Genomic DNA, 25,905 nt, shown 5'->3' on the forward strand with positions numbered 1-25,905 from the left:
CTCCCCTATGCGCTGTGCCCCGGCCCCGGTCCGGGGCGGATAGGCGGCAGCCCACACGCAGGGCGGGGGCGCAGCTGAAAGGGGTTGTGCTGGAGGGCGGCCCCTGGGGCCAAAGGCGACCGCCCGCGCATGCGCAGGCAGCAGCGGCGCACTGGGTTGGGGGCGGGTAGGTGAGGGAGGCGAGGCCAGGAGAGGAGGGTGGCTGGAGGTCTCCGCCTTGGCGGGTCCAGCCGTGGAGGCTGGAGGCGCATCTGGTGTGTGTCAGTGTGTGAGTGTGTGTGTGTGTGTGTGTGTGTGTGTGTGTGTGTGTGAAGACAGCCCCCCACCCCGCCGAGCCCACCACGCCCCGCACCCCAGCCCCGTGGAGACCTCGGGACCCGGCCAGCGAACTCAACCAGCCCGGCCCGGCCCCGAGTGGGTCAGCGCGGGCGCGGGGCCTGGGGCGGGAGGAGGCGCGGGGAAGCGCAGAGACGCTCGGCTTCTTGAGCGGGGCTGGGGCGCCCTCCGCCGTCTACGGCCACACCACCCTGAACGCGCCCGATCTCGTCCGATCTCGGAAGCTAAGCAGGGTCGGGCCTGGTTAGTACTTGGATGGGAGACCGCCTGGGAATACCGGGTGCCGTAGGCTTTTTTTTTTTTTTTTTTGCCTCGTGTTCTGTCCCCATTCGGAGAGCGCGGCGGCAGTGGGGGGTGGGGGGCACCCCCGCCCTCAGCGCCCGCCACGGTGCCTGGCGCCCCAGCCCGCTCCGTGGGGCCTCCTCTTGCCCCAAGCCGCAGCACCGCCGCCACCCGGCAGCAGGCGTGGCATCTGGACTGTCGGGTCTCAGACCGAGGGTCTGGTCTGTGGGAGCCGACACGCTGGAGGAAACCTTGAGAGTCTGAGAGGGGAGGGAGTTGCAGAAGAAGGCCAGGATGTCATTTTGAGGGAGTTGTGACCAGAACTCGTCCCGTTGATTTTGGCGTTCTATGGGCTCCACGTAGGAATCTTTGGTGGTGGCACCGGATGTTGGGGGATGCACAGTCACACCCAGACGTGCTCGACAGGCCTCCTTTTCCTTTTCTTTTCGGAGTCATTTTTTTAAAAAAAAAAATGCCTCTTGGCCGGGCGTGCTGGCTCACGCCTGTAATCCTAGCACTCTGGGAGGCCGAGGTGGGCGGATTGCTCGAGGTCAGGAGTTCGAAACCAGCCTGAGCAAGAGGGAGACCCCCATCTCTACTATAAATAGAAAGAAATTAATTGGCCAACTAATATATAGATATATATATATATACAAAAAAGAAAATTAGCCGGGCATGGTGGCGCATGCCTGTAGTCCCAGCTACTTGGGAGGCTGAGGCAGCAGGATTGCTTGAGCCCAGGAGATTGAGGTTGCTGTGAGCTAGGCTGACGCCATGGCACTCACTCTAGCCAGGGCAACAAAGCGAGACTCTGTCTCCAAAAAAAAAAAAAAAAAATGCCTCTTACCTCCATTATTGCATTCTTTTCTCTCTCTCTTTTCAAGCAGATTATGGGAGTACAAGTATTAAGGTTCCATGTATTGCCCGTGCCCCCCTCCCCCCTGTTGTCTTAGCAGCCTCTGGTGGGGGTACCAATGTTAAGGTCAGGTACATTGTCCTCTCCCCGCCTCCCCCCTCTGGTCAGAGCTTCAAGTGCGCCCATCCCCCAGTCGGTGCGCACCCACCCCATTCCTAAAGGGTGTGTATGCCCATCACCTCCCCCCACCCGATGGAGGTGATTCCTCTACGTCCACTTAGGTGTCCATGGGTTCCTACCAATTTGCCGGTGAGCACGCGCACGTGGTGCTCCTGTGTCCATTCTGGGGATACTTGGCTTACTGGAACGGGTTCCAGCTCCGGCCAGGAGAACACGGGAGGTGCCCGCTCACCGCCGTTTCTCATAGCTGAATAGCACTCCGTGGTGTGCACGCGCCACGTTTTATTAATCCACTCGTGGATCGATGGGCACTCGGGTCGCTTCCACATCTTTGCAATTGTGAATTGTGCCGCCACAGACACCCGAGCGCAGGTGTCTTCTGCGTAGGCTGCGGGCCTGGCTCTTCTGAATGCCGCTAGCTCGCGACCCACGGGTGAACCTGGTCAGGGTACTTTCTCTAAGGAGCAGACTCTGATCCGGGCGGGCTACCGGTGTTTTTGTTTGCTTGTTTCTTTCTTCCATTTCGGGAAAGGCTTCCTTGCTGGGTGTGGAAATCTCCTGTGCCTTTCCTCGCCTCTTCTGTCAGCTTTAAAATCCTCTTTCAGTTGCCACCCTCACAAACGTCTCAGGAACGTCTTTACGGTGCCTTCGTTAGTGAAATGACCCTCAATGAAGCTGGAACCAAATCTCTCATCGCCCATTTTTAGCAAGTCCACACCCCAGGGTGGTTGGGGTCCAATCCAGCCCCGGCCAGGCCCAGGCCCCCTGGACTGGGCCACAGGAGGACACAGAGTAGGGTCCCGGCCCCCACGGTAGCGGTGCCGGCAGTTCTGCAAGGGCTTGGGGGGTTTCCAGAGGTAGGAGATGGAGGGGACTGATTTCTTCAGCGCCCCCCAAACCACTCCACCCATGGCACACATCCCGAGAGACGCCCCTACACTCGCTCCCCTCCCCTATGCGCTGTGCCCCGGCCCCGGTCCGGGGCGGATAGGCGGCAGCCCACACGCAGGGCGGGGGCGCAGCTGAAAGGGGTTGTGCTGGAGGGCGGCCCCTGGGGCCAAAGGCGACCGCCCGCGCATGCGCAGGCAGCAGCGGCGCACTGGGTTGGGGGCGGGTAGGTGAGGGAGGCGAGGCCAGGAGAGGAGGGCGGCTGGAGGTCTCCGCCTTGGCGGGTCCAGCCGTGGAGGCTGGAGGCGCATCTGGTGTGTGTCAGTGTGTGAGTGTGTGTGTGTGTGTGTGTGTGTGTGTGTGTGTGTGTGAAGACAGCCCCCCACCCCGCCGAGCCCACCACGCCCCACACCCCAGCCCCGTGGAGACCTCGGGACCCGGCCAGCGAACTCAACCAGCCCGGCCCGGCCCCGAGTGGGTCAGCGCGGGCGCGGGGCCTGGGGCGGGAGGAGGCGCGGGGAAGCGCAGAGACGCTCGGCTTCTTGAGCGGGGCTGGGGCGCCCTCCGCCGTCTACGGCCACACCACCCTGAACGCGCCCGATCTCGTCCGATCTCGGAAGCTAAGCAGGGTCGGGCCTGGTTAGTACTTGGATGGGAGACCGCCTGGGAATACCGGGTGCCGTAGGCTTTTTTTTTTTTTTTTTTGCCTCGTGTTCTGTCCCCATTCGGAGAGCGCGGCGGCAGTGGGGGGTGGGGGGCACCCCCGCCCTCAGCGCCCGCCACGGTGCCTGGCGCCCCAGCCCGCTCCGTGGGGCCTCCTCTTGCCCCAAGCCGCAGCACCGCCGCCACCCGGCAGCAGGCGTGGCATCTGGACTGTCGGGTCTCAGACCGAGGGTCTGGTCTGTGGGAGCCGACACGCTGGAGGAAACCTTGAGAGTCTGAGAGGGGAGGGAGTTGCAGAAGAAGGCCAGGATGTCATTTTGAGGGAGTTGTGACCAGAACTCGTCCCGTTGATTTTGGCGTTCTATGGGCTCCACGTAGGAATCTTTGGTGGTGGCACCGGATGTTGGGGGATGCACAGTCACACCCAGACGTGCTCGACAGGCCTCCTTTTCCTTTTCTTTTCGGAGTCATTTTTTTAAAAAAAAAAATGCCTCTTGGCCGGGCGTGCTGGCTCACGCCTGTAATCCTAGCACTCTGGGAGGCCGAGGTGGGCGGATTGCTCGAGGTCAGGAGTTCGAAACCAGCCTGAGCAAGAGGGAGACCCCCATCTCTACTATAAATAGAAAGAAATTAATTGGCCAACTAATATATAGATATATATATATATACAAAAAAGAAAATTAGCCGGGCATGGTGGCGCATGCCTGTAGTCCCAGCTACTTGGGAGGCTGAGGCAGCAGGATTGCTTGAGCCCAGGAGATTGAGGTTGCTGTGAGCTAGGCTGACGCCATGGCACTCACTCTAGCCAGGGCAACAAAGCGAGACTCTGTCTCCAAAAAAAAAAAAAAAAAATGCCTCTTACCTCCATTATTGCATTCTTTTCTCTCTCTCTTTTCAAGCAGATTATGGGAGTACAAGTATTAAGGTTCCATGTATTGCCCGTGCCCCCCTCCCCCCTGTTGTCTTAGCAGCCTCTGGTGGGGGTACCAATGTTAAGGTCAGGTACATTGTCCTCTCCCCGCCTCCCCCCTCTGGTCAGAGCTTCAAGTGCGCCCATCCCCCAGTCGGTGCGCACCCACCCCATTCCTAAAGGGTGTGTATGCCCATCACCTCCCCCCACCCGATGGAGGTGATTCCTCTACGTCCACTTAGGTGTCCATGGGTTCCTACCAATTTGCCGGTGAGCACGCGCACGTGGTGCTCCTGTGTCCATTCTGGGGATACTTGGCTTACTGGAACGGGTTCCAGCTCCGGCCAGGAGAACACGGGAGGTGCCCGCTCACCGCCGTTTCTCATAGCTGAATAGCACTCCGTGGTGTGCACGCGCCACGTTTTATTAATCCACTCGTGGATCGATGGGCACTCGGGTCGCTTCCACATCTTTGCAATTGTGAATTGTGCCGCCACAGACACCCGAGCGCAGGTGTCTTCTGCGTAGGCTGCGGGCCTGGCTCTTCTGAATGCCGCTAGCTCGCGACCCACGGGTGAACCTGGTCAGGGTACTTTCTCTAAGGAGCAGACTCTGATCCGGGCGGGCTACCGGTGTTTTTGTTTGCTTGTTTCTTTCTTCCATTTCGGGAAAGGCTTCCTTGCTGGGTGTGGAAATCTCCTGTGCCTTTCCTCGCCTCTTCTGTCAGCTTTAAAATCCTCTTTCAGTTGCCACCCTCACAAACGTCTCAGGAACGTCTTTACGGTGCCTTCGTTAGTGAAATGACCCTCAATGAAGCTGGAACCAAATCTCTCATCGCCCATTTTTAGCAAGTCCACACCCCAGGGTGGTTGGGGTCCAATCCAGCCCCGGCCAGGCCCAGGCCCCCTGGACTGGGCCACAGGAGGACACAGAGTAGGGTCCCGGCCCCCACGGTAGCGGTGCCGGCAGTTCTGCAAGGGCTTGGGGGGTTTCCAGAGGTAGGAGATGGAGGGGACTGATTTCTTCAGCGCCCCCCAAACCACTCCACCCATGGCACACATCCCGAGAGACGCCCCTACACTCGCTCCCCTCCCCTATGCGCTGTGCCCCGGCCCCGGTCCGGGGCGGATAGGCGGCAGCCCACACGCAGGGCGGGGGCGCAGCTGAAAGGGGTTGTGCTGGAGGGCGGCCCCTGGGGCCAAAGGCGACCGCCCGCGCATGCGCAGGCAGCAGCGGCGCACTGGGTTGGGGGCGGGTAGGTGAGGGAGGCGAGGCCAGGAGAGGAGGGCGGCTGGAGGTCTCCGCCTTGGCGGGTCCAGCCGTGGAGGCTGGAGGCGCATCTGGTGTGTGTCAGTGTGTGAGTGTGTGTGTGTGTGTGTGTGTGTGTGTGTGTGTGAAGACAGCCCCCCACCCCGCCGAGCCCACCACGCCCCGCACCCCAGCCCCGTGGAGACCTCGGGACCCGGCCAGCGAACTCAACCAGCCCGGCCCGGCCCCGAGTGGGTCAGCGCGGGCGCGGGGCCTGGGGCGGGAGGAGGCGCGGGGAAGCGCAGAGACGCTCGGCTTCTTGAGCGGGGCTGGGGCGCCCTCCGCCGTCTACGGCCACACCACCCTGAACGCGCCCGATCTCGTCCGATCTCGGAAGCTAAGCAGGGTCGGGCCTGGTTAGTACTTGGATGGGAGACCGCCTGGGAATACCGGGTGCCGTAGGCTTTTTTTTTTTTTTTTTTTGCCTCGTGTTCTGTCCCCATTCGGAGAGCGCGGCGGCAGTGGGGGGTGGGGGGCACCCCCGCCCTCAGCGCCCGCCACGGTGCCTGGCGCCCCAGCCCGCTCCGTGGGGCCTCCTCTTGCCCCAAGCCGCAGCACCGCCGCCACCCGGCAGCAGGCGTGGCATCTGGACTGTCGGGTCTCAGACCGAGGGTCTGGTCTGTGGGAGCCGACACGCTGGAGGAAACCTTGAGAGTCTGAGAGGGGAGGGAGTTGCAGAAGAAGGCCAGGATGTCATTTTGAGGGAGTTGTGACCAGAACTCGTCCCGTTGATTTTGGCGTTCTATGGGCTCCACGTAGGAATCTTTGGTGGTGGCACCGGATGTTGGGGGATGCACAGTCACACCCAGACGTGCTCGACAGGCCTCCTTTTCCTTTTCTTTTCGGAGTCATTTTTTTAAAAAAAAAAATGCCTCTTGGCCGGGCGTGCTGGCTCACGCCTGTAATCCTAGCACTCTGGGAGGCCGAGGTGGGCGGATTGCTCGAGGTCAGGAGTTCGAAACCAGCCTGAGCAAGAGGGAGACCCCCATCTCTACTATAAATAGAAAGAAATTAATTGGCCAACTAATATATAGATATATATATATATACAAAAAAGAAAATTAGCCGGGCATGGTGGCGCATGCCTGTAGTCCCAGCTACTTGGGAGGCTGAGGCAGCAGGATTGCTTGAGCCCAGGAGATTGAGGTTGCTGTGAGCTAGGCTGACGCCATGGCACTCACTCTAGCCAGGGCAACAAAGCGAGACTCTGTCTCCAAAAAAAAAAAAAAAAAATGCCTCTTACCTCCATTATTGCATTCTTTTCTCTCTCTCTTTTCAAGCAGATTATGGGAGTACAAGTATTAAGGTTCCATGTATTGCCCGTGCCCCCCTCCCCCCTGTTGTCTTAGCAGCCTCTGGTGGGGGTACCAATGTTAAGGTCAGGTACATTGTCCTCTCCCCGCCTCCCCCCTCTGGTCAGAGCTTCAAGTGCGCCCATCCCCCAGTCGGTGCGCACCCACCCCATTCCTAAAGGGTGTGTATGCCCATCACCTCCCCCCACCCGATGGAGGTGATTCCTCTACGTCCACTTAGGTGTCCATGGGTTCCTACCAATTTGCCGGTGAGCACGCGCACGTGGTGCTCCTGTGTCCATTCTGGGGATACTTGGCTTACTGGAACGGGTTCCAGCTCCGGCCAGGAGAACACGGGAGGTGCCCGCTCACCGCCGTTTCTCATAGCTGAATAGCACTCCGTGGTGTGCACGCGCCACGTTTTATTAATCCACTCGTGGATCGATGGGCACTCGGGTCGCTTCCACATCTTTGCAATTGTGAATTGTGCCGCCACAGACACCCGAGCGCAGGTGTCTTCTGCGTAGGCTGCGGGCCTGGCTCTTCTGAATGCCGCTAGCTCGCGACCCACGGGTGAACCTGGTCAGGGTACTTTCTCTAAGGAGCAGACTCTGATCCGGGCGGGCTACCGGTGTTTTTGTTTGCTTGTTTCTTTCTTCCATTTCGGGAAAGGCTTCCTTGCTGGGTGTGGAAATCTCCTGTGCCTTTCCTCGCCTCTTCTGTCAGCTTTAAAATCCTCTTTCAGTTGCCACCCTCACAAACGTCTCAGGAACGTCTTTACGGTGCCTTCGTTAGTGAAATGACCCTCAATGAAGCTGGAACCAAATCTCTCATCGCCCATTTTTAGCAAGTCCACACCCCAGGGTGGTTGGGGTCCAATCCAGCCCCGGCCAGGCCCAGGCCCCCTGGACTGGGCCACAGGAGGACACAGAGTAGGGTCCCGGCCCCCACGGTAGCGGTGCCGGCAGTTCTGCAAGGGCTTGGGGGGTTTCCAGAGGTAGGAGATGGAGGGGACTGATTTCTTCAGCGCCCCCCAAACCACTCCACCCATGGCACACATCCCGAGAGACGCCCCTACACTCGCTCCCCTCCCCTATGCGCTGTGCCCCGGCCCCGGTCCGGGGCGGATAGGCGGCAGCCCACACGCAGGGCGGGGGCGCAGCTGAAAGGGGTTGTGCTGGAGGGCGGCCCCTGGGGCCAAAGGCGACCGCCCGCGCATGCGCAGGCAGCAGCGGCGCACTGGGTTGGGGGCGGGTAGGTGAGGGAGGCGAGGCCAGGAGAGGAGGGCGGCTGGAGGTCTCCGCCTTGGCGGGTCCAGCCGTGGAGGCTGGAGGCGCATCTGGTGTGTGTCAGTGTGTGAGTGTGTGTGTGTGTGTGTGTGTGTGTGTGTGTGTGTGTGAAGACAGCCCCCCACCCCGCCGAGCCCACCACGCCCCGCACCCCAGCCCCGTGGAGACCTCGGGACCCGGCCAGCGAACTCAACCAGCCCGGCCCGGCCCCGAGTGGGTCAGCGCGGGCGCGGGGCCTGGGGCGGGAGGAGGCGCGGGGAAGCGCAGAGACGCTCGGCTTCTTGAGCGGGGCTGGGGCGCCCTCCGCCGTCTACGGCCACACCACCCTGAACGCGCCCGATCTCGTCCGATCTCGGAAGCTAAGCAGGGTCGGGCCTGGTTAGTACTTGGATGGGAGACCGCCTGGGAATACCGGGTGCCGTAGGCTTTTTTTTTTTTTTTTTTGCCTCGTGTTCTGTCCCCATTCGGAGAGCGCGGCGGCAGTGGGGGGTGGGGGGCACCCCCGCCCTCAGCGCCCGCCACGGTGCCTGGCGCCCCAGCCCGCTCCGTGGGGCCTCCTCTTGCCCCAAGCCGCAGCACCGCCGCCACCCGGCAGCAGGCGTGGCATCTGGACTGTCGGGTCTCAGACCGAGGGTCTGGTCTGTGGGAGCCGACACGCTGGAGGAAACCTTGAGAGTCTGAGAGGGGAGGGAGTTGCAGAAGAAGGCCAGGATGTCATTTTGAGGGAGTTGTGACCAGAACTCGTCCCGTTGATTTTGGCGTTCTATGGGCTCCACGTAGGAATCTTTGGTGGTGGCACCGGATGTTGGGGGATGCACAGTCACACCCAGACGTGCTCGACAGGCCTCCTTTTCCTTTTCTTTTCGGAGTCATTTTTTTAAAAAAAAAAATGCCTCTTGGCCGGGCGTGCTGGCTCACGCCTGTAATCCTAGCACTCTGGGAGGCCGAGGTGGGCGGATTGCTCGAGGTCAGGAGTTCGAAACCAGCCTGAGCAAGAGGGAGACCCCCATCTCTACTATAAATAGAAAGAAATTAATTGGCCAACTAATATATAGATATATATATATATACAAAAAAGAAAATTAGCCGGGCATGGTGGCGCATGCCTGTAGTCCCAGCTACTTGGGAGGCTGAGGCAGCAGGATTGCTTGAGCCCAGGAGATTGAGGTTGCTGTGAGCTAGGCTGACGCCATGGCACTCACTCTAGCCAGGGCAACAAAGCGAGACTCTGTCTCCAAAAAAAAAAAAAAAAAATGCCTCTTACCTCCATTATTGCATTCTTTTCTCTCTCTCTTTTCAAGCAGATTATGGGAGTACAAGTATTAAGGTTCCATGTATTGCCCGTGCCCCCCTCCCCCCTGTTGTCTTAGCAGCCTCTGGTGGGGGTACCAATGTTAAGGTCAGGTACATTGTCCTCTCCCCGCCTCCCCCCTCTGGTCAGAGCTTCAAGTGCGCCCATCCCCCAGTCGGTGCGCACCCACCCCATTCCTAAAGGGTGTGTATGCCCATCACCTCCCCCCACCCGATGGAGGTGATTCCTCTACGTCCACTTAGGTGTCCATGGGTTCCTACCAATTTGCCGGTGAGCACGCGCACGTGGTGCTCCTGTGTCCATTCTGGGGATACTTGGCTTACTGGAACGGGTTCCAGCTCCGGCCAGGAGAACACGGGAGGTGCCCGCTCACCGCCGTTTCTCATAGCTGAATAGCACTCCGTGGTGTGCACGCGCCACGTTTTATTAATCCACTCGTGGATCGATGGGCACTCGGGTCGCTTCCACATCTTTGCAATTGTGAATTGTGCCGCCACAGACACCCGAGCGCAGGTGTCTTCTGCGTAGGCTGCGGGCCTGGCTCTTCTGAATGCCGCTAGCTCGCGACCCACGGGTGAACCTGGTCAGGGTACTTTCTCTAAGGAGCAGACTCTGATCCGGGCGGGCTACCGGTGTTTTTGTTTGCTTGTTTCTTTCTTCCATTTCGGGAAAGGCTTCCTTGCTGGGTGTGGAAATCTCCTGTGCCTTTCCTCGCCTCTTCTGTCAGCTTTAAAATCCTCTTTCAGTTGCCACCCTCACAAACGTCTCAGGAACGTCTTTACGGTGCCTTCGTTAGTGAAATGACCCTCAATGAAGCTGGAACCAAATCTCTCATCGCCCATTTTTAGCAAGTCCACACCCCAGGGTGGTTGGGGTCCAATCCAGCCCCGGCCAGGCCCAGGCCCCCTGGACTGGGCCACAGGAGGACACAGAGTAGGGTCCCGGCCCCCACGGTAGCGGTGCCGGCAGTTCTGCAAGGGCTTGGGGGGTTTCCAGAGGTAGGAGATGGAGGGGACTGATTTCTTCAGCGCCCCCCAAACCACTCCACCCATGGCACACATCCCGAGAGACGCCCCTACACTCGCTCCCCTCCCCTATGCGCTGTGCCCCGGCCCCGGTCCGGGGCGGATAGGCGGCAGCCCACACGCAGGGCGGGGGCGCAGCTGAAAGGGGTTGTGCTGGAGGGCGGCCCCTGGGGCCAAAGGCGACCGCCCGCGCATGCGCAGGCAGCAGCGGCGCACTGGGTTGGGGGCGGGTAGGTGAGGGAGGCGAGGCCAGGAGAGGAGGGTGGCTGGAGGTCTCCGCCTTGGCGGGTCCAGCCGTGGAGGCTGGAGGCGCATCTGGTGTGTGTCAGTGTGTGAGTGTGTGTGTGTGTGTGTGTGTGTGTGTGTGTGTGTGTGAAGACAGCCCCCCACCCCGCCGAGCCCACCACGCCCCGCACCCCAGCCCCGTGGAGACCTCGGGACCCGGCCAGCGAACTCAACCAGCCCGGCCCGGCCCCGAGTGGGTCAGCGCGGGCGCGGGGCCTGGGGCGGGAGGAGGCGCGGGGAAGCGCAGAGACGCTCGGCTTCTTGAGCGGGGCTGGGGCGCCCTCCGCCGTCTACGGCCACACCACCCTGAACGCGCCCGATCTCGTCCGATCTCGGAAGCTAAGCAGGGTCGGGCCTGGTTAGTACTTGGATGGGAGACCGCCTGGGAATACCGGGTGCCGTAGGCTTTTTTTTTTTTTTTTTTGCCTCGTGTTCTGTCCCCATTCGGAGAGCGCGGCGGCAGTGGGGGGTGGGGGGCACCCCCGCCCTCAGCGCCCGCCACGGTGCCTGGCGCCCCAGCCCGCTCCGTGGGGCCTCCTCTTGCCCCAAGCCGCAGCACCGCCGCCACCCGGCAGCAGGCGTGGCATCTGGACTGTCGGGTCTCAGACCGAGGGTCTGGTCTGTGGGAGCCGACACGCTGGAGGAAACCTTGAGAGTCTGAGAGGGGAGGGAGTTGCAGAAGAAGGCCAGGATGTCATTTTGAGGGAGTTGTGACCAGAACTCGTCCCGTTGATTTTGGCGTTCTATGGGCTCCACGTAGGAATCTTTGGTGGTGGCACCGGATGTTGGGGGATGCACAGTCACACCCAGACGTGCTCGACAGGCCTCCTTTTCCTTTTCTTTTCGGAGTCATTTTTTTAAAAAAAAAAATGCCTCTTGGCCGGGCGTGCTGGCTCACGCCTGTAATCCTAGCACTCTGGGAGGCCGAGGTGGGCGGATTGCTCGAGGTCAGGAGTTCGAAACCAGCCTGAGCAAGAGGGAGACCCCCATCTCTACTATAAATAGAAAGAAATTAATTGGCCAACTAATATATAGATATATATATATATACAAAAAAGAAAATTAGCCGGGCATGGTGGCGCATGCCTGTAGTCCCAGCTACTTGGGAGGCTGAGGCAGCAGGATTGCTTGAGCCCAGGAGATTGAGGTTGCTGTGAGCTAGGCTGACGCCATGGCACTCACTCTAGCCAGGGCAACAAAGCGAGACTCTGTCTCCAAAAAAAAAAAAAAAAAATGCCTCTTACCTCCATTATTGCATTCTTTTCTCTCTCTCTTTTCAAGCAGATTATGGGAGTACAAGTATTAAGGTTCCATGTATTGCCCGTGCCCCCCTCCCCCCTGTTGTCTTAGCAGCCTCTGGTGGGGGTACCAATGTTAAGGTCAGGTACATTGTCCTCTCCCCGCCTCCCCCCTCTGGTCAGAGCTTCAAGTGCGCCCATCCCCCAGTCGGTGCGCACCCACCCCATTCCTAAAGGGTGTGTATGCCCATCACCTCCCCCCACCCGATGGAGGTGATTCCTCTACGTCCACTTAGGTGTCCATGGGTTCCTACCAATTTGCCGGTGAGCACGCGCACGTGGTGCTCCTGTGTCCATTCTGGGGATACTTGGCTTACTGGAACGGGTTCCAGCTCCGGCCAGGAGAACACGGGAGGTGCCCGCTCACCGCCGTTTCTCATAGCTGAATAGCACTCCGTGGTGTGCACGCGCCACGTTTTATTAATCCACTCGTGGATCGATGGGCACTCGGGTCGCTTCCACATCTTTGCAATTGTGAATTGTGCCGCCACAGACACCCGAGCGCAGGTGTCTTCTGCGTAGGCTGCGGGCCTGGCTCTTCTGAATGCCGCTAGCTCGCGACCCACGGGTGAACCTGGTCAGGGTACTTTCTCTAAGGAGCAGACTCTGATCCGGGCGGGCTACCGGTGTTTTTGTTTGCTTGTTTCTTTCTTCCATTTCGGGAAAGGCTTCCTTGCTGGGTGTGGAAATCTCCTGTGCCTTTCCTCGCCTCTTCTGTCAGCTTTAAAATCCTCTTTCAGTTGCCACCCTCACAAACGTCTCAGGAACGTCTTTACGGTGCCTTCGTTAGTGAAATGACCCTCAATGAAGCTGGAACCAAATCTCTCATCGCCCATTTTTAGCAAGTCCACACCCCAGGGTGGTTGGGGTCCAATCCAGCCCCGGCCAGGCCCAGGCCCCCTGGACTGGGCCACAGGAGGACACAGAGTAGGGTCCCGGCCCCCACGGTAGCGGTGCCGGCAGTTCTGCAAGGGCTTGGGGGGTTTCCAGAGGTAGGAGATGGAGGGGACTGATTTCTTCAGCGCCCCCCAAACCACTCCACCCATGGCACACATCCCGAGAGACGCCCCTACACTCGCTCCCCTCCCCTATGCGCTGTGCCCCGGCCCCGGTCCGGGGCGGATAGGCGGCAGCCCACACGCAGGGCGGGGGCGCAGCTGAAAGGGGTTGTGCTGGAGGGCGGCCCCTGGGGCCAAAGGCGACCGCCCGCGCATGCGCAGGCAGCAGCGGCGCACTGGGTTGGGGGCGGGTAGGTGAGGGAGGCGAGGCCAGGAGAGGAGGGCGGCTGGAGGTCTCCGCCTTGGCGGGTCCAGCCGTGGAGGCTGGAGGCGCATCTGGTGTGTGTCAGTGTGTGAGTGTGTGTGTGTGTGTGTGTGTGTGTGTGTGTGTGTGTGAAGACAGCCCCCCACCCCGCCGAGCCCACCACGCCCCGCACCCCAGCCCCGTGGAGACCTCGGGACCCGGCCAGCGAACTCAACCAGCCCGGCCCGGCCCCGAGTGGGTCAGCGCGGGCGCGGGGCCTGGGGCGGGAGGAGGCGCGGGGAAGCGCAGAGACGCTCGGCTTCTTGAGCGGGGCTGGGGCGCCCTCCGCCGTCTACGGCCACACCACCCTGAACGCGCCCGATCTCGTCCGATCTCGGAAGCTAAGCAGGGTCGGGCCTGGTTAGTACTTGGATGGGAGACCGCCTGGGAATACCGGGTGCCGTAGGCTTTTTTTTTTTTTTTTTTGCCTCGTGTTCTGTCCCCATTCGGAGAGCGCGGCGGCAGTGGGGGGTGGGGGGCACCCCCGCCCTCAGCGCCCGCCACGGTGCCTGGCGCCCCAGCCCGCTCCGTGGGGCCTCCTCTTGCCCCAAGCCGCAGCACCGCCGCCACCCGGCAGCAGGCGTGGCATCTGGACTGTCGGGTCTCAGACCGAGGGTCTGGTCTGTGGGAGCCGACACGCTGGAGGAAACCTTGAGAGTCTGAGAGGGGAGGGAGTTGCAGAAGAAGGCCAGGATGTCATTTTGAGGGAGTTGTGACCAGAACTCGTCCCGTTGATTTTGGCGTTCTATGGGCTCCACGTAGGAATCTTTGGTGGTGGCACCGGATGTTGGGGGATGCACAGTCACACCCAGACGTGCTCGACAGGCCTCCTTTTCCTTTTCTTTTCGGAGTCATTTTTTTAAAAAAAAAAATGCCTCTTGGCCGGGCGTGCTGGCTCACGCCTGTAATCCTAGCACTCTGGGAGGCCGAGGTGGGCGGATTGCTCGAGGTCAGGAGTTCGAAACCAGCCTGAGCAAGAGGGAGACCCCCATCTCTACTATAAATAGAAAGAAATTAATTGGCCAACTAATATATAGATATATATATATATACAAAAAAGAAAATTAGCCGGGCATGGTGGCGCATGCCTGTAGTCCCAGCTACTTGGGAGGCTGAGGCAGCAGGATTGCTTGAGCCCAGGAGATTGAGGTTGCTGTGAGCTAGGCTGACGCCATGGCACTCACTCTAGCCAGGGCAACAAAGCGAGACTCTGTCTCCAAAAAAAAAAAAAAAAAATGCCTCTTACCTCCATTATTGCATTCTTTTCTCTCTCTCTTTTCAAGCAGATTATGGGAGTACAAGTATTAAGGTTCCATGTATTGCCCGTGCCCCCCTCCCCCCTGTTGTCTTAGCAGCCTCTGGTGGGGGTACCAATGTTAAGGTCAGGTACATTGTCCTCTCCCCGCCTCCCCCCTCTGGTCAGAGCTTCAAGTGCGCCCATCCCCCAGTCGGTGCGCACCCACCCCATTCCTAAAGGGTGTGTATGCCCATCACCTCCCCCCACCCGATGGAGGTGATTCCTCTACGTCCACTTAGGTGTCCATGGGTTCCTACCAATTTGCCGGTGAGCACGCGCACGTGGTGCTCCTGTGTCCATTCTGGGGATACTTGGCTTACTGGAACGGGTTCCAGCTCCGGCCAGGAGAACACGGGAGGTGCCCGCTCACCGCCGTTTCTCATAGCTGAATAGCACTCCGTGGTGTGCACGCGCCACGTTTTATTAATCCACTCGTGGATCGATGGGCACTCGGGTCGCTTCCACATCTTTGCAATTGTGAATTGTGCCGCCACAGACACCCGAGCGCAGGTGTCTTCTGCGTAGGCTGCGGGCCTGGCTCTTCTGAATGCCGCTAGCTCGCGACCCACGGGTGAACCTGGTCAGGGTACTTTCTCTAAGGAGCAGACTCTGATCCGGGCGGGCTACCGGTGTTTTTGTTTGCTTGTTTCTTTCTTCCATTTCGGGAAAGGCTTCCTTGCTGGGTGTGGAAATCTCCTGTGCCTTTCCTCGCCTCTTCTGTCAGCTTTAAAATCCTCTTTCAGTTGCCACCCTCACAAACGTCTCAGGAACGTCTTTACGGTGCCTTCGTTAGTGAAATGACCCTCAATGAAGCTGGAACCAAATCTCTCATCGCCCATTTTTAGCAAGTCCACACCCCAGGGTGGTTGGGGTCCAATCCAGCCCCGGCCAGGCCCAGGCCCCCTGGACTGGGCCACAGGAGGACACAGAGTAGGGTCCCGGCCCCCACGGTAGCGGTGCCGGCAGTTCTGCAAGGGCTTGGGGGGTTTCCAGAGGTAGGAGATGGAGGGGACTGATTTCTTCAGCGCCCCCCAAACCACTCCACCCATGGCACACATCCCGAGAGACGCCCCTACACTCGCTCCCCTCCCCTATGCGCTGTGCCCCGGCCCCGGTCCGGGGCGGATAGGCGGCAGCCCACACGCAGGGCGGGGGCGCAGCTGAAAGGGGTTGTGCTGGAGGGCGGCCCCTGGGGCCAAAGGCGACCGCCCGCGCATGCGCAGGCAGCAGCGGCGCACTGGGTTGGGGGCGGGTAGGTGAGGGAGGCGAGGCCAGGAGAGGAGGGCGGCTGGAGGTCTCCGCCTTGGCGGGTCCAGCCGTGGAGGCTGGAGGCGCATCTGGTGTGTGTCAGTGTGTGAGTGTGTGTGTGTGTGTGTGTGTGTGTGTGTGTGTGTGTGAAGACAGCCCCCCACCCCGCCGAGCCCACCACGCCCCGCACCCCAGCCCCGTGGAGACCTCGGGACCCGGCCAGCGAACTCAACCAGCCCGGCCCGGCCCCGAGTGGGTCAGCGCGGGCGCGGGGCCTGGGGCGGGAGGAGGCGCGGGGAAGCGCAGAGACGCTCGGCTTCTTGAGCGGGGCTGGGGCGCCCTCCGCCGTCTACGGCCACACCACCCTGAACGCGCCCGATCTCGTCCGATCTCGGAAGCTAAGCAGGGTCGGGCCTGGTTAGTACTTGGATGGGAGACCGCCTGGGAATACCGGGTGCCGTAGGCTTTTTTTTTTTTTTTTTTGCCTCGTGTTCTGTCCCCATTCGGAGAGCGCGGCGGCAGTGGGGGGTGGGGGGCACCCCCGCCCTCAGCGCCCGCCACGGTGCCTGGCGCCCCAGCCCGCTCCGTGGGGCCTCCTCTTGCCCCAAGCCGCAGCACCGCCGCCACCCGGCAGCAGGCGTGGCATCTGGACTGTCGGGTCTCAGACCGAGGGTCTGGTCTGTGGGAGCCGACACGCTGGAGGAAACCTTGAGAGTCTGAGAGGGGAGGGAGTTGCAGAAGAAGGCCAGGATGTCATTTTGAGGGAGTTGTGACCAGAACTCGTCCCGTTGATTTTGGCGTTCTATGGGCTCCACGTAGGAATCTTTGGTGGTGGCACCGGATGTTGGGGGATGCACAGTCACACCCAGACGTGCTCGACAGGCCTCCTTTTCCTTTTCTTTTCGGAGTCATTTTTTTAAAAAAAAAAATGCCTCTTGGCCGGGCGTGCTGGCTCACGCCTGTAATCCTAGCACTCTGGGAGGCCGAGGTGGGCGGATTGCTCGAGGTCAGGAGTTCGAAACCAGCCTGAGCAAGAGGGAGACCCCCATCTCTACTATAAATAGAAAGAAATTAATTGGCCAACTGATATATAGATATATATATATACAAAAAAAAAAAAATTAGCCGGGCACGGTGGCGCATGCCTGTAGTCCCAGCTACTTGGGAGGCTGAGGCAGCAGGATTGCTTGAGCCCAGGAGATTGAGGTTGCTGTGAGCTAGGCTGACGCCATGGCACTCACTCTAGCCAGGGCAACAAAGCGAGACTCTGTCTCCAAAAAAAAAAAAAAAATGCCTCTTACCTCCATTATTGCATTCTTTTCTCTCTCTCTTTTCAAGCAGATTATGGGAGTACAAGTATTAAGGTTCCATGTATTGCCCGTGCCCCCCTCCCCCCTGTTGTCTTAGCAGCCTATGGTGGGGGTACCAATGTTAAGGTCAGGTACATTGTCCTCTCCCCGCCTCCCCCCTCTGGTCAGAGCTTCAAGTGCGCCCATCCCCCAGTCGGTGCGCACCCACCCCATTCCTAAAGGGTGTGTATGCCCATCACCTCCCCCCACCCGATGGAGGTGATTCCTCTACGTCCACTTAGGTGTCCATGGGTTCCTACCAATTTGCCGGTGAGCACGCGCACGTGGTGCTCCTGTGTCCACTCTTGGGATACTTGGCTTACTGGAACGGGTTCCAGCTCCGGCCAGGAGAACACGGGAGGTGCCCGCTCACCGCCGTTTCTCATAGCTGAATAGCACTCCGTGGTGTGCACGCGCCACGTTTTATTAATCCACTCGTGGATCGATGGGCACTCGGGTCGCTTCCACATCTTTGCAATGGTGAATTGTGCCGCCACAGACACCCGAGCGCAGGTGTCTTCTGCGTAGGCTGCGGGCCTGGCTCTTCTGAATGCCGCTAGCTCGCGACCCACGGGTGAACCTGGTCAGGGTACTTTCTCTAAGGAGCAGACTCTGATCCGGGCGGGCTACCGGTGTTTCTGTTTGCTTGTTTCTTTCTTCCATTTCGGGAAAGGCTTCCTTGCTGGGTGTGGAAATCTCCTGTGCCTTTCCTCGCCTCTTCTGTCAGCTTTAAAATCCTCTTTCAGTTGCCACCCTCACAAACGTCTCAGGAACGTCTTTACGGTGCCTTCGTTAGTGAAATGACCCTCAATGAAGCTGGAACCAAATCTCTCATCGCCCATTTTTAGCAAGTCCACACCCCAGGGTGGTTGGGGTCCAATCCAGCCCCGGCCAGGCCCAGGCCCCCTGGACTGGGCCACAGGAGGACACAGAGTAGGGTCCCGGCCCCCACGGTAGCGGTGCCGGCAGTTCTGCAAGGGCTTGGGGGGTTTCCAGAGGTAGGAGATGGAGGGGACTGATTTCTCCAGCGCCCCCCAAAACACCCCACCCATGGCACACATCCCGAGAGACGCCCCTACACTCGCTCCCCTCCCCTATGCGCTGTGCCCCGGCCCCGGTCCGGGGCGGATAGGCGGCAGCCCACACGCAGGGCGGGGGCGCAGCTGAAAGGGGTTGTGCTGGAGGGCGGCCCCTGGGGCCAAAGGCGACCGCCCGCGCATGCGCAGGCAGCAGCGGCGCACTGGGTTGGGGGCGGGTAGGTGAGGGAGGCGAGGCCAGGAGAGGAGGGCGGCTGGAGGTCTCCGCCTTGGCGGGTCCAGCCGTGGAGGCTGGAGGCGCATCTGGTGTGTGTCAGTGTGTGAGTGTGTGTGTGTGTGTGTGTGTGTGTGTGAAGACAGCCCCCCACCCCGCCGAGCCCACCACGCCCGGCACCCCAGCCCCGTGGAGACCTCGGGACCCGGCCAGCGAACTCAACCAGCCCGGCCCGGCCCCGAGTGGGTCGGCGCGGGCGCGGGGCCTGGGGCGGGAGGAGGCGCGGGGAAGCGCAGAGACGCTCGGCTTCTTGAGCGGGGCTGGGGCGCCCTCCGCCGTCTACGGCCACACCACCCTGAACGCGCCCGATCTCGTCCGATCTCGGAAGCTAAGCAGGGTCGGGCCTGGTTAGTACTTGGATGGGAGACCGCCTGGGAATACCGGGTGCCGTAGGCCTTTTTTTTTTTTTTTTTTTTTTTGCCTCGTGTTCTGTCCCCATTCGGAGAGCGCGGCGGCAGTGGGGGGTGGGGGGCAACCCCGCCCTCAGCGCCCGCCACGGTGCCTGGCGCCCCAGCCCGCTCCGTGGGGCCTCCTCTTGCCCCAAGCCGCAGCACCGCCGCCACGCGGCAGCAGGCGTGGCATCTGGACTGTCGGGTCTCAGACCGAGGGTCTGGTCGGTGGGAGCCGACACGCTGGAGGAAACCTTGAGAGTCTGAGAGGGGAGGGAGTTGCAGAAGAAGGCCAGGATGTCATTTTGAGGGAGTTGTGACCAGAACTCGTCCCGTTGATTTTGGCGTTCTATGGGCTCCACGTAGGAATCTTTGGTGGTGGCACCGGATGTTGGGGGATGCACAGTCACACCCAGACGTGCTCGACAGGCCCCCTTTTCCTTTTCTTTTCGGAGTCATTTTTTAAAAAAAAAAAAAATGCCTCTTGGCCGGGCGTGCTGGCTCACGCCTGTAATCCTAGCACTCTGGGAGGCCAGGTGGGCGGACTGCTCGAGGTCAGGAGTTCGAAACCAGCCTGAGCAAGAGGGAGACCCCCCATCTCTACTATAAATAGAAAGAAATTAATTGGCCAACTGATATATAGATATATATATATACAAAAAAAAAAAAATTAGCCGGGCACGGTGGCGCATGCCTGTAGTCCCAGCTACTTGGGAGGCTGAGGCAGCAGGATTGCTTGAGCCCAGGAGATTGAGGTTGCTGTGAGCTAGGCTGACGCCATGGCACTCACTCTAGCCAGGGCAACAAAGCGAGACTCTGTCTCCAAAAAAAAAAAAAAAAAATGCCTCTTACCTCCATTATTGCATTCTTTTCTCTCTCTCTTTTCAAGCAGATTATGGGAGTACAAGTATTAAGGTTCCATGTATTGCCCGTGCCCCCCTCCCCCCTGTTGTCTTAGCAGCCTATGGTGGGGGTACCAATGTTAAGGTCAGGTACATTGTCCTCTCCCCGCCTCCCCCCTCTGGTCAGAGCTTCAAGTGCGCCCATCCCCCAGTCGGTGCGCACCCACCCCATTCCTAAAGGGTGTGTATGCCCATCACCTCCCCCCACCCGATGGAGGTGATTCCTCTACGTCCACTTAGGTGTCCATGGGTTCCTACCAATTTGCCGGTGAGCACGCGCACGTGGTGCTCCTGTGTCCACTCTTGGGATACTTGGCTTACTGGAACGGGTTCCAGCTCCGGCCAGGAGAACACGGGAGGTGCCCGCTCACCGCCGTTTCTCATAGCTGAATAGCACTCCGTGGTGTGCACGCGCCACGTTTTATTAATCCACTCGTGGATCGATGGGCACTCGGGTCGCTTCCACATCTTTGCAATGGTGAATTGTGCCGCCACAGACACCCGAGCGCAGGTGTCTTCTGCGTAGGCTGCGGGCCTGGCTCTTCTGAATGCCGCTAGCTCGCGACCCACGGGTGAACCTGGTCAGGGTACTTTCTCTAAGGAGCAGACTCTGATCCGGGCGGGCTACCGGTGTTTCTGTTTGCTTGTTTCTTTCTTCCATTTCGGGAAAGGCTTCCTTGCTGGGTGTGGAAATCTCCTGTGCCTTTCCTCGCCTCTTCTGTCAGCTTTAAAATCCTCTTTCAGTTGCCACCCTCACAAACGTCTCAGGAACGTCTTTACGGTGCCTTCGTTAGTGAAATGACCCTCAATGAAGCTGGAACCAAATCTCTCATCGCCCATTTTTAGCAAGTCCACACCCCAGGGTGGTTGGGGTCCAATCCAGCCCCGGCCAGGCCCAGGCCCCCTGGACTGGGCCACAGGAGGACACAGAGTAGGGTCCCGGCCCCCACGGTAGCGGTGCCGGCAGTTCTGCAAGGGCTTGGGGGGTTTCCAGAGGTAGGAGATGGAGGGGACTGATTTCTCCAGCGCCCCCCAAAACACCCCACCCATGGCACACATCCCGAGAGACGCCCCTACACTCGCTCCCCTCCCCTATGCGCTGTGCCCCGGCCCCGGTCCGGGGCGGATAGGCGGCAGCCCACACGCAGGGCGGGGGCGCAGCTGAAAGGGGTTGTGCTGGAGGGCGGCCCCTGGGGCCAAAGGCGACCGCCCGCGCATGCGCAGTCAGCAGCGGCGCACTGGGTTGGGGGCGGGTAGGTGAGGGAGGCGAGGCCAGGAGAGGAGGGCGGCTGGAGGTCTCCGCCTTGGCGGGTCCAGCCGTGGAGGCTGGAGGCGCATCTGGTGTGTGTCAGTGTGTGAGTGTGTGTGTGTGTGTGTGTGTGTGTGTGAAGACAGCCCCCCACCCCGCCGAGCCCACCACGCCCGGCACCCCAGCCCCGTGGAGACCTCGGGACCCGGCCAGCGAACTCAACCAGCCCGGCCCGGCCCCGAGTGGGTCGGCGCGGGCGCGGGGCCTGGGGCGGGAGGAGGCGCGGGGAAGCGCAGAGACGCTCGGCTTCTTGAGCGGGGCTGGGGCGCCCTCCGCCGTCTACGGCCACACCACCCTGAACGCGCCCGATCTCGTCCGATCTCGGAAGCTAAGCAGGGTCGGGCCTGGTTAGTACTTGGATGGGAGACCGCCTGGGAATACCGGGTGCCGTAGGCCTTTTTTTTTTTTTTTTTTTTTTTGCCTCGTGTTCTGTCCCCATTCGGAGAGCGCGGCGGCAGTGGGGGGTGGGGGGCAACCCCGCCCTCAGCGCCCGCCACGGTGCCTGGCGCCCCAGCCCGCTCCGTGGGGCCTCCTCTTGCCCCAAGCCGCAGCACCGCCGCCACGCGGCAGCAGGCGTGGCATCTGGACTGTCGGGTCTCAGACCGAGGGTCTGGTCGGTGGGAGCCGACACGCTGGAGGAAACCTTGAGAGTCTGAGAGGGGAGGGAGTTGCAGAAGAAGGCCAGGATGTCATTTTGAGGGAGTTGTGACCAGAACTCGTCCCGTTGATTTTGGCGTTCTATGGGCTCCACGTAGGAATCTTTGGTGGTGGCACCGGATGTTGGGGGATGCACAGTCACACCCAGACGTGCTCGACAGGCCCCCTTTTCCTTTTCTTTTCGGAGTCATTTTTTAAAAAAAAAAAAAATGCCTCTTGGCCGGGCGTGCTGGCTCACGCCTGTAATCCTAGCACTCTGGGAGGCCAGGTGGGCGGACTGCTCGAGGTCAGGAGTTCGAAACCAGCCTGAGCAAGAGGGAGACCCCCCATCTCTACTATAAATAGAAAGAAATTAATTGGCCAACTGATATATAGATATATATATATACAAAAAAAAAAAAATTAGCCGGGCACGGTGGCGCATGCCTGTAGTCCCAGCTACTTGGGAGGCTGAGGCAGCAGGATTGCTTGAGCCCAGGAGATTGAGGTTGCTGTGAGCTAGGCTGACGCCATGGCACTCACTCTAGCCAGGGCAACAAAGCGAGACTCTGTCTCCAAAAAAAAAAAAAAAAAATGCCTCTTACCTCCATTATTGCATTCTTTTCTCTCTCTCTTTTCAAGCAGATTATGGGAGTACAAGTATTAAGGTTCCATGTATTGCCCGTGCCCCCCTCCCCCCTGTTGTCTTAGCAGCCTATGGTGGGGGTACCAATGTTAAGGTCAGGTACATTGTCCTCTCCCCGCCTCCCCCCTCTGGTCAGAGCTTCAAGTGCGCCCATCCCCCAGTCGGTGCGCACCCACCCCATTCCTAAAGGGTGTGTATGCCCATCACCTCCCCCCACCCGATGGAGGTGATTCCTCTACGTCCACTTAGGTGTCCATGGGTTCCTACCAATTTGCCGGTGAGCACGCGCACGTGGTGCTCCTGTGTCCACTCTTGGGATACTTGGCTTACTGGAACGGGTTCCAGCTCCGGCCAGGAGAACACGGGAGGTGCCCGCTCACCGCCGTTTCTCATAGCTGAATAGCACTCCGTGGTGTGCACGCGCCACGTTTTATTAATCCACTCGTGGATCGATGGGCACTCGGGTCGCTTCCACATCTTTGCAATGGTGAATTGTGCCGCCACAGACACCCGAGCGCAGGTGTCTTCTGCGTAGGCTGCGGGCCTGGCTCTTCTGAATGCCGCTAGCTCGCGACCCACGGGTGAACCTGGTCAGGGTACTTTCTCTAAGGAGCAGACTCTGATCCGGGCGGGCTACCGGTGTTTCTGTTTGCTTGTTTCTTTCTTCCATTTCGGGAAAGGCTTCCTTGCTGGGTGTGGAAATCTCCTGTGCCTTTCCTCGCCTCTTCTGTCAGCTTTAAAATCCTCTTTCAGTTGCCACCCTCACAAACGTCTCAGGAACGTCTTTACGGTGCCTTCGTTAGTGAAATGACCCTCAATGAAGCTGGAACCAAATCTCTCATCGCCCATTTTTAGCAAGTCCACACCCCAGGGTGGTTGGGGTCCAATCCAGCCCCGGCCAGGCCCAGGCCCCCTGGACTGGGCCACAGGAGGACACAGAGTAGGGTCCCGGCCCCCACGGTAGCGGTGCCGGCAGTTCTGCAAGGGCTTGGGGGGTTTCCAGAGGTAGGAGATGGAGGGGACTGATTTCTCCAGCGCCCCCCAAAACACCCCACCCATGGCACACATCCCGAGAGACGCCCCTACACTCGCTCCCCTCCCCTATGCGCTGTGCCCCGGCCCCGGTCCGGGGCGGATAGGCGGCAGCCCACACGCAGGGCGGGGGCGCAGCTGAAAGGGGTTGTGCTGGAGGGCGGCCCCTGGGGCCAAAGGCGACCGCCCGCGCATGCGCAGTCAGCAGCGGCGCACTGGGTTGGGGGCGGGTAGGTGAGGGAGGCGAGGCCAGGAGAGGAGGGCGGCTGGAGGTCTCCGCCTTGGCGGGTCCAGCCGTGGAGGCTGGAGGCGCATCTGGTGTGTGTCAGTGTGTGAGTGTGTGTGTGTGTGTGTGTGTGTGTGTGAAGACAGCCCCCCACCCCGCCGAGCCCACCACGCCCGGCACCCCAGCCCCGTGGAGACCTCGGGACCCGGCCAGCGAACTCAACCAGCCCGGCCCGGCCCCGAGTGGGTCGGCGCGGGCGCGGGGCCTGGGGCGGGAGGAGGCGCGGGGAAGCGCAGAGACGCTCGGCTTCTTGAGCGGGGCTGGGGCGCCCTCCGCCGTCTACGGCCACACCACCCTGAACGCGCCCGATCTCGTCCGATCTCGGAAGCTAAGCAGGGTCGGGCCTGGTTAGTACTTGGATGGGAGACCGCCTGGGAATACCGGGTGCCGTAGGCCTTTTTTTTTTTTTTTTTTTTTTTTGCCTCGTGTTCTGTCCCCATTCGGAGAGCGCGGCGGCAGTGGGGGGTGGGGGGCAACCCCGCCCTCAGCGCCCGCCACGGTGCCTGGCGCCCCAGCCCGCTCCGTGGGGCCTCCTCTTGCCCCAAGCCGCAGCACCGCCGCCACGCGGCAGCAGGCGTGGCATCTGGACTGTCGGGTCTCAGACCGAGGGTCTGGTCGGTGGGAGCCGACACGCTGGAGGAAACCTTGAGAGTCTGAGAGGGGAGGGAGTTGCAGAAGAAGGCCAGGATGTCATTTTGAGGGAGTTGTGACCAGAACTCGTCCCGTTGATTTTGGCGTTCTATGGGCTCCACGTAGGAATCTTTGGTGGTGGCACCGGATGTTGGGGGATGCACAGTCACACCCAGACGTGCTCGACAGGCCCCCTTTTCCTTTTCTTTTCGGAGTCATTTTTTAAAAAAAAAAAAAATGCCTCTTGGCCGGGCGTGCTGGCTCACGCCTGTAATCCTAGCACTCTGGGAGGCCAGGTGGGCGGACTGCTCGAGGTCAGGAGTTCGAAACCAGCCTGAGCAAGAGGGAGACCCCCCATCTCTACTATAAATAGAAAGAAATTAATTGGCCAACTGATATATAGATATATATATATACAAAAAAAAAAAAATTAGCCGGGCACGGTGGCGCATGCCTGTAGTCCCAGCTACTTGGGAGGCTGAGGCAGCAGGATTGCTTGAGCCCAGGAGATTGAGGTTGCTGTGAGCTAGGCTGACGCCATGGCACTCACTCTAGCCAGGGCAACAAAGCGAGACTCTGTCTCCAAAAAAAAAAAAAAAAAATGCCTCTTACCTCCATTATTGCATTCTTTTCTCTCTCTCTTTTCAAGCAGATTATGGGAGTACAAGTATTAAGGTTCCATGTATTGCCCGTGCCCCCCTCCCCCCTGTTGTCTTAGCAGCCTATGGTGGGGGTACCAATGTTAAGGTCAGGTACATTGTCCTCTCCCCGCCTCCCCCCTCTGGTCAGAGCTTCAAGTGCGCCCATCCCCCAGTCGGTGCGCACCCACCCCATTCCTAAAGGGTGTGTATGCCCATCACCTCCCCCCACCCGATGGAGGTGATTCCTCTACGTCCACTTAGGTGTCCATGGGTTCCTACCAATTTGCCGGTGAGCACGCGCACGTGGTGCTCCTGTGTCCACTCTTGGGATACTTGGCTTACTGGAACGGGTTCCAGCTCCGGCCAGGAGAACACGGGAGGTGCCCGCTCACCGCCGTTTCTCATAGCTGAATAGCACTCCGTGGTGTGCACGCGCCACGTTTTATTAATCCACTCGTGGATCGATGGGCACTCGGGTCGCTTCCACATCTTTGCAATGGTGAATTGTGCCGCCACAGACACCCGAGCGCAGGTGTCTTCTGCGTAGGCTGCGGGCCTGGCTCTTCTGAATGCCGCTAGCTCGCGACCCACGGGTGAACCTGGTCAGGGTACTTTCTCTAAGGAGCAGACTCTGATCCGGGCGGGCTACCGGTGTTTCTGTTTGCTTGTTTCTTTCTTCCATTTCGGGAAAGGCTTCCTTGCTGGGTGTGGAAATCTCCTGTGCCTTTCCTCGCCTCTTCTGTCAGCTTTAAAATCCTCTTTCAGTTGCCACCCTCACAAACGTCTCAGGAACGTCTTTACGGTGCCTTCGTTAGTGAAATGACCCTCAATGAAGCTGGAACCAAATCTCTCATCGCCCATTTTTAGCAAGTCCACACCCCAGGGTGGTTGGGGTCCAATCCAGCCCCGGCCAGGCCCAGGCCCCCTGGACTGGGCCACAGGAGGACACAGAGTAGGGTCCCGGCCCCCACGGTAGCGGTGCCGGCAGTTCTGCAAGGGCTTG

At 59.9% G+C, this 25,905-nt stretch overlaps 10 non-coding genes across 10 annotated transcripts; all 10 read left to right on the plus strand.

Annotated features, from left to right (window-relative positions):
- The first annotated feature begins 509 nt into the window (after nt 1-509).
- Nucleotides 510-628, plus strand: LOC142865066 (5S ribosomal RNA). The gene has a single exon (XR_012915367.1). It is a non-coding gene; the product is annotated as a 5S ribosomal RNA (ribosomal RNA).
- A 2,483-nt stretch (nt 629-3,111) lies between these two features.
- Nucleotides 3,112-3,230, plus strand: LOC142865067 (5S ribosomal RNA). The gene has a single exon (XR_012915368.1). It is a non-coding gene; the product is annotated as a 5S ribosomal RNA (ribosomal RNA).
- A 2,479-nt stretch (nt 3,231-5,709) lies between these two features.
- On the plus strand, nt 5,710-5,828 carry LOC142865068 (5S ribosomal RNA). The gene has a single exon (XR_012915369.1). It is a non-coding gene; the product is annotated as a 5S ribosomal RNA (ribosomal RNA).
- Nucleotides 5,829-8,312: 2,484 nt separating this feature from the next.
- LOC142865069 (5S ribosomal RNA) lies at nt 8,313-8,431 on the plus strand. The gene has a single exon (XR_012915370.1). It is a non-coding gene; the product is annotated as a 5S ribosomal RNA (ribosomal RNA).
- A 2,483-nt stretch (nt 8,432-10,914) lies between these two features.
- LOC142865070 (5S ribosomal RNA) lies at nt 10,915-11,033 on the plus strand. Its single transcript, XR_012915371.1, has one exon. It is a non-coding gene; the product is annotated as a 5S ribosomal RNA (ribosomal RNA).
- A 2,483-nt stretch (nt 11,034-13,516) lies between these two features.
- Nucleotides 13,517-13,635, plus strand: LOC142865071 (5S ribosomal RNA). Its single transcript, XR_012915372.1, has one exon. It is a non-coding gene; the product is annotated as a 5S ribosomal RNA (ribosomal RNA).
- Nucleotides 13,636-16,118: 2,483 nt separating this feature from the next.
- Nucleotides 16,119-16,237, plus strand: LOC142865072 (5S ribosomal RNA). The gene has a single exon (XR_012915373.1). It is a non-coding gene; the product is annotated as a 5S ribosomal RNA (ribosomal RNA).
- A 2,471-nt stretch (nt 16,238-18,708) lies between these two features.
- Nucleotides 18,709-18,827, plus strand: LOC142865021 (5S ribosomal RNA). The gene has a single exon (XR_012915323.1). It is a non-coding gene; the product is annotated as a 5S ribosomal RNA (ribosomal RNA).
- Nucleotides 18,828-21,308: 2,481 nt separating this feature from the next.
- Nucleotides 21,309-21,427, plus strand: LOC142865147 (5S ribosomal RNA). Its single transcript, XR_012915450.1, has one exon. It is a non-coding gene; the product is annotated as a 5S ribosomal RNA (ribosomal RNA).
- A 2,481-nt stretch (nt 21,428-23,908) lies between these two features.
- LOC142865258 (5S ribosomal RNA) lies at nt 23,909-24,027 on the plus strand. Its single transcript, XR_012915561.1, has one exon. It is a non-coding gene; the product is annotated as a 5S ribosomal RNA (ribosomal RNA).
- The last annotated feature ends 1,878 nt before the right edge of the window (nt 24,028-25,905 follow it).

The sequence above is a fragment of the Microcebus murinus genome, chromosome 28, assembly GCF_040939455.1.
Source record: "Microcebus murinus isolate Inina chromosome 28, M.murinus_Inina_mat1.0, whole genome shotgun sequence".
Lineage (NCBI taxonomy): Eukaryota > Metazoa > Chordata > Mammalia > Primates > Cheirogaleidae > Microcebus > Microcebus murinus.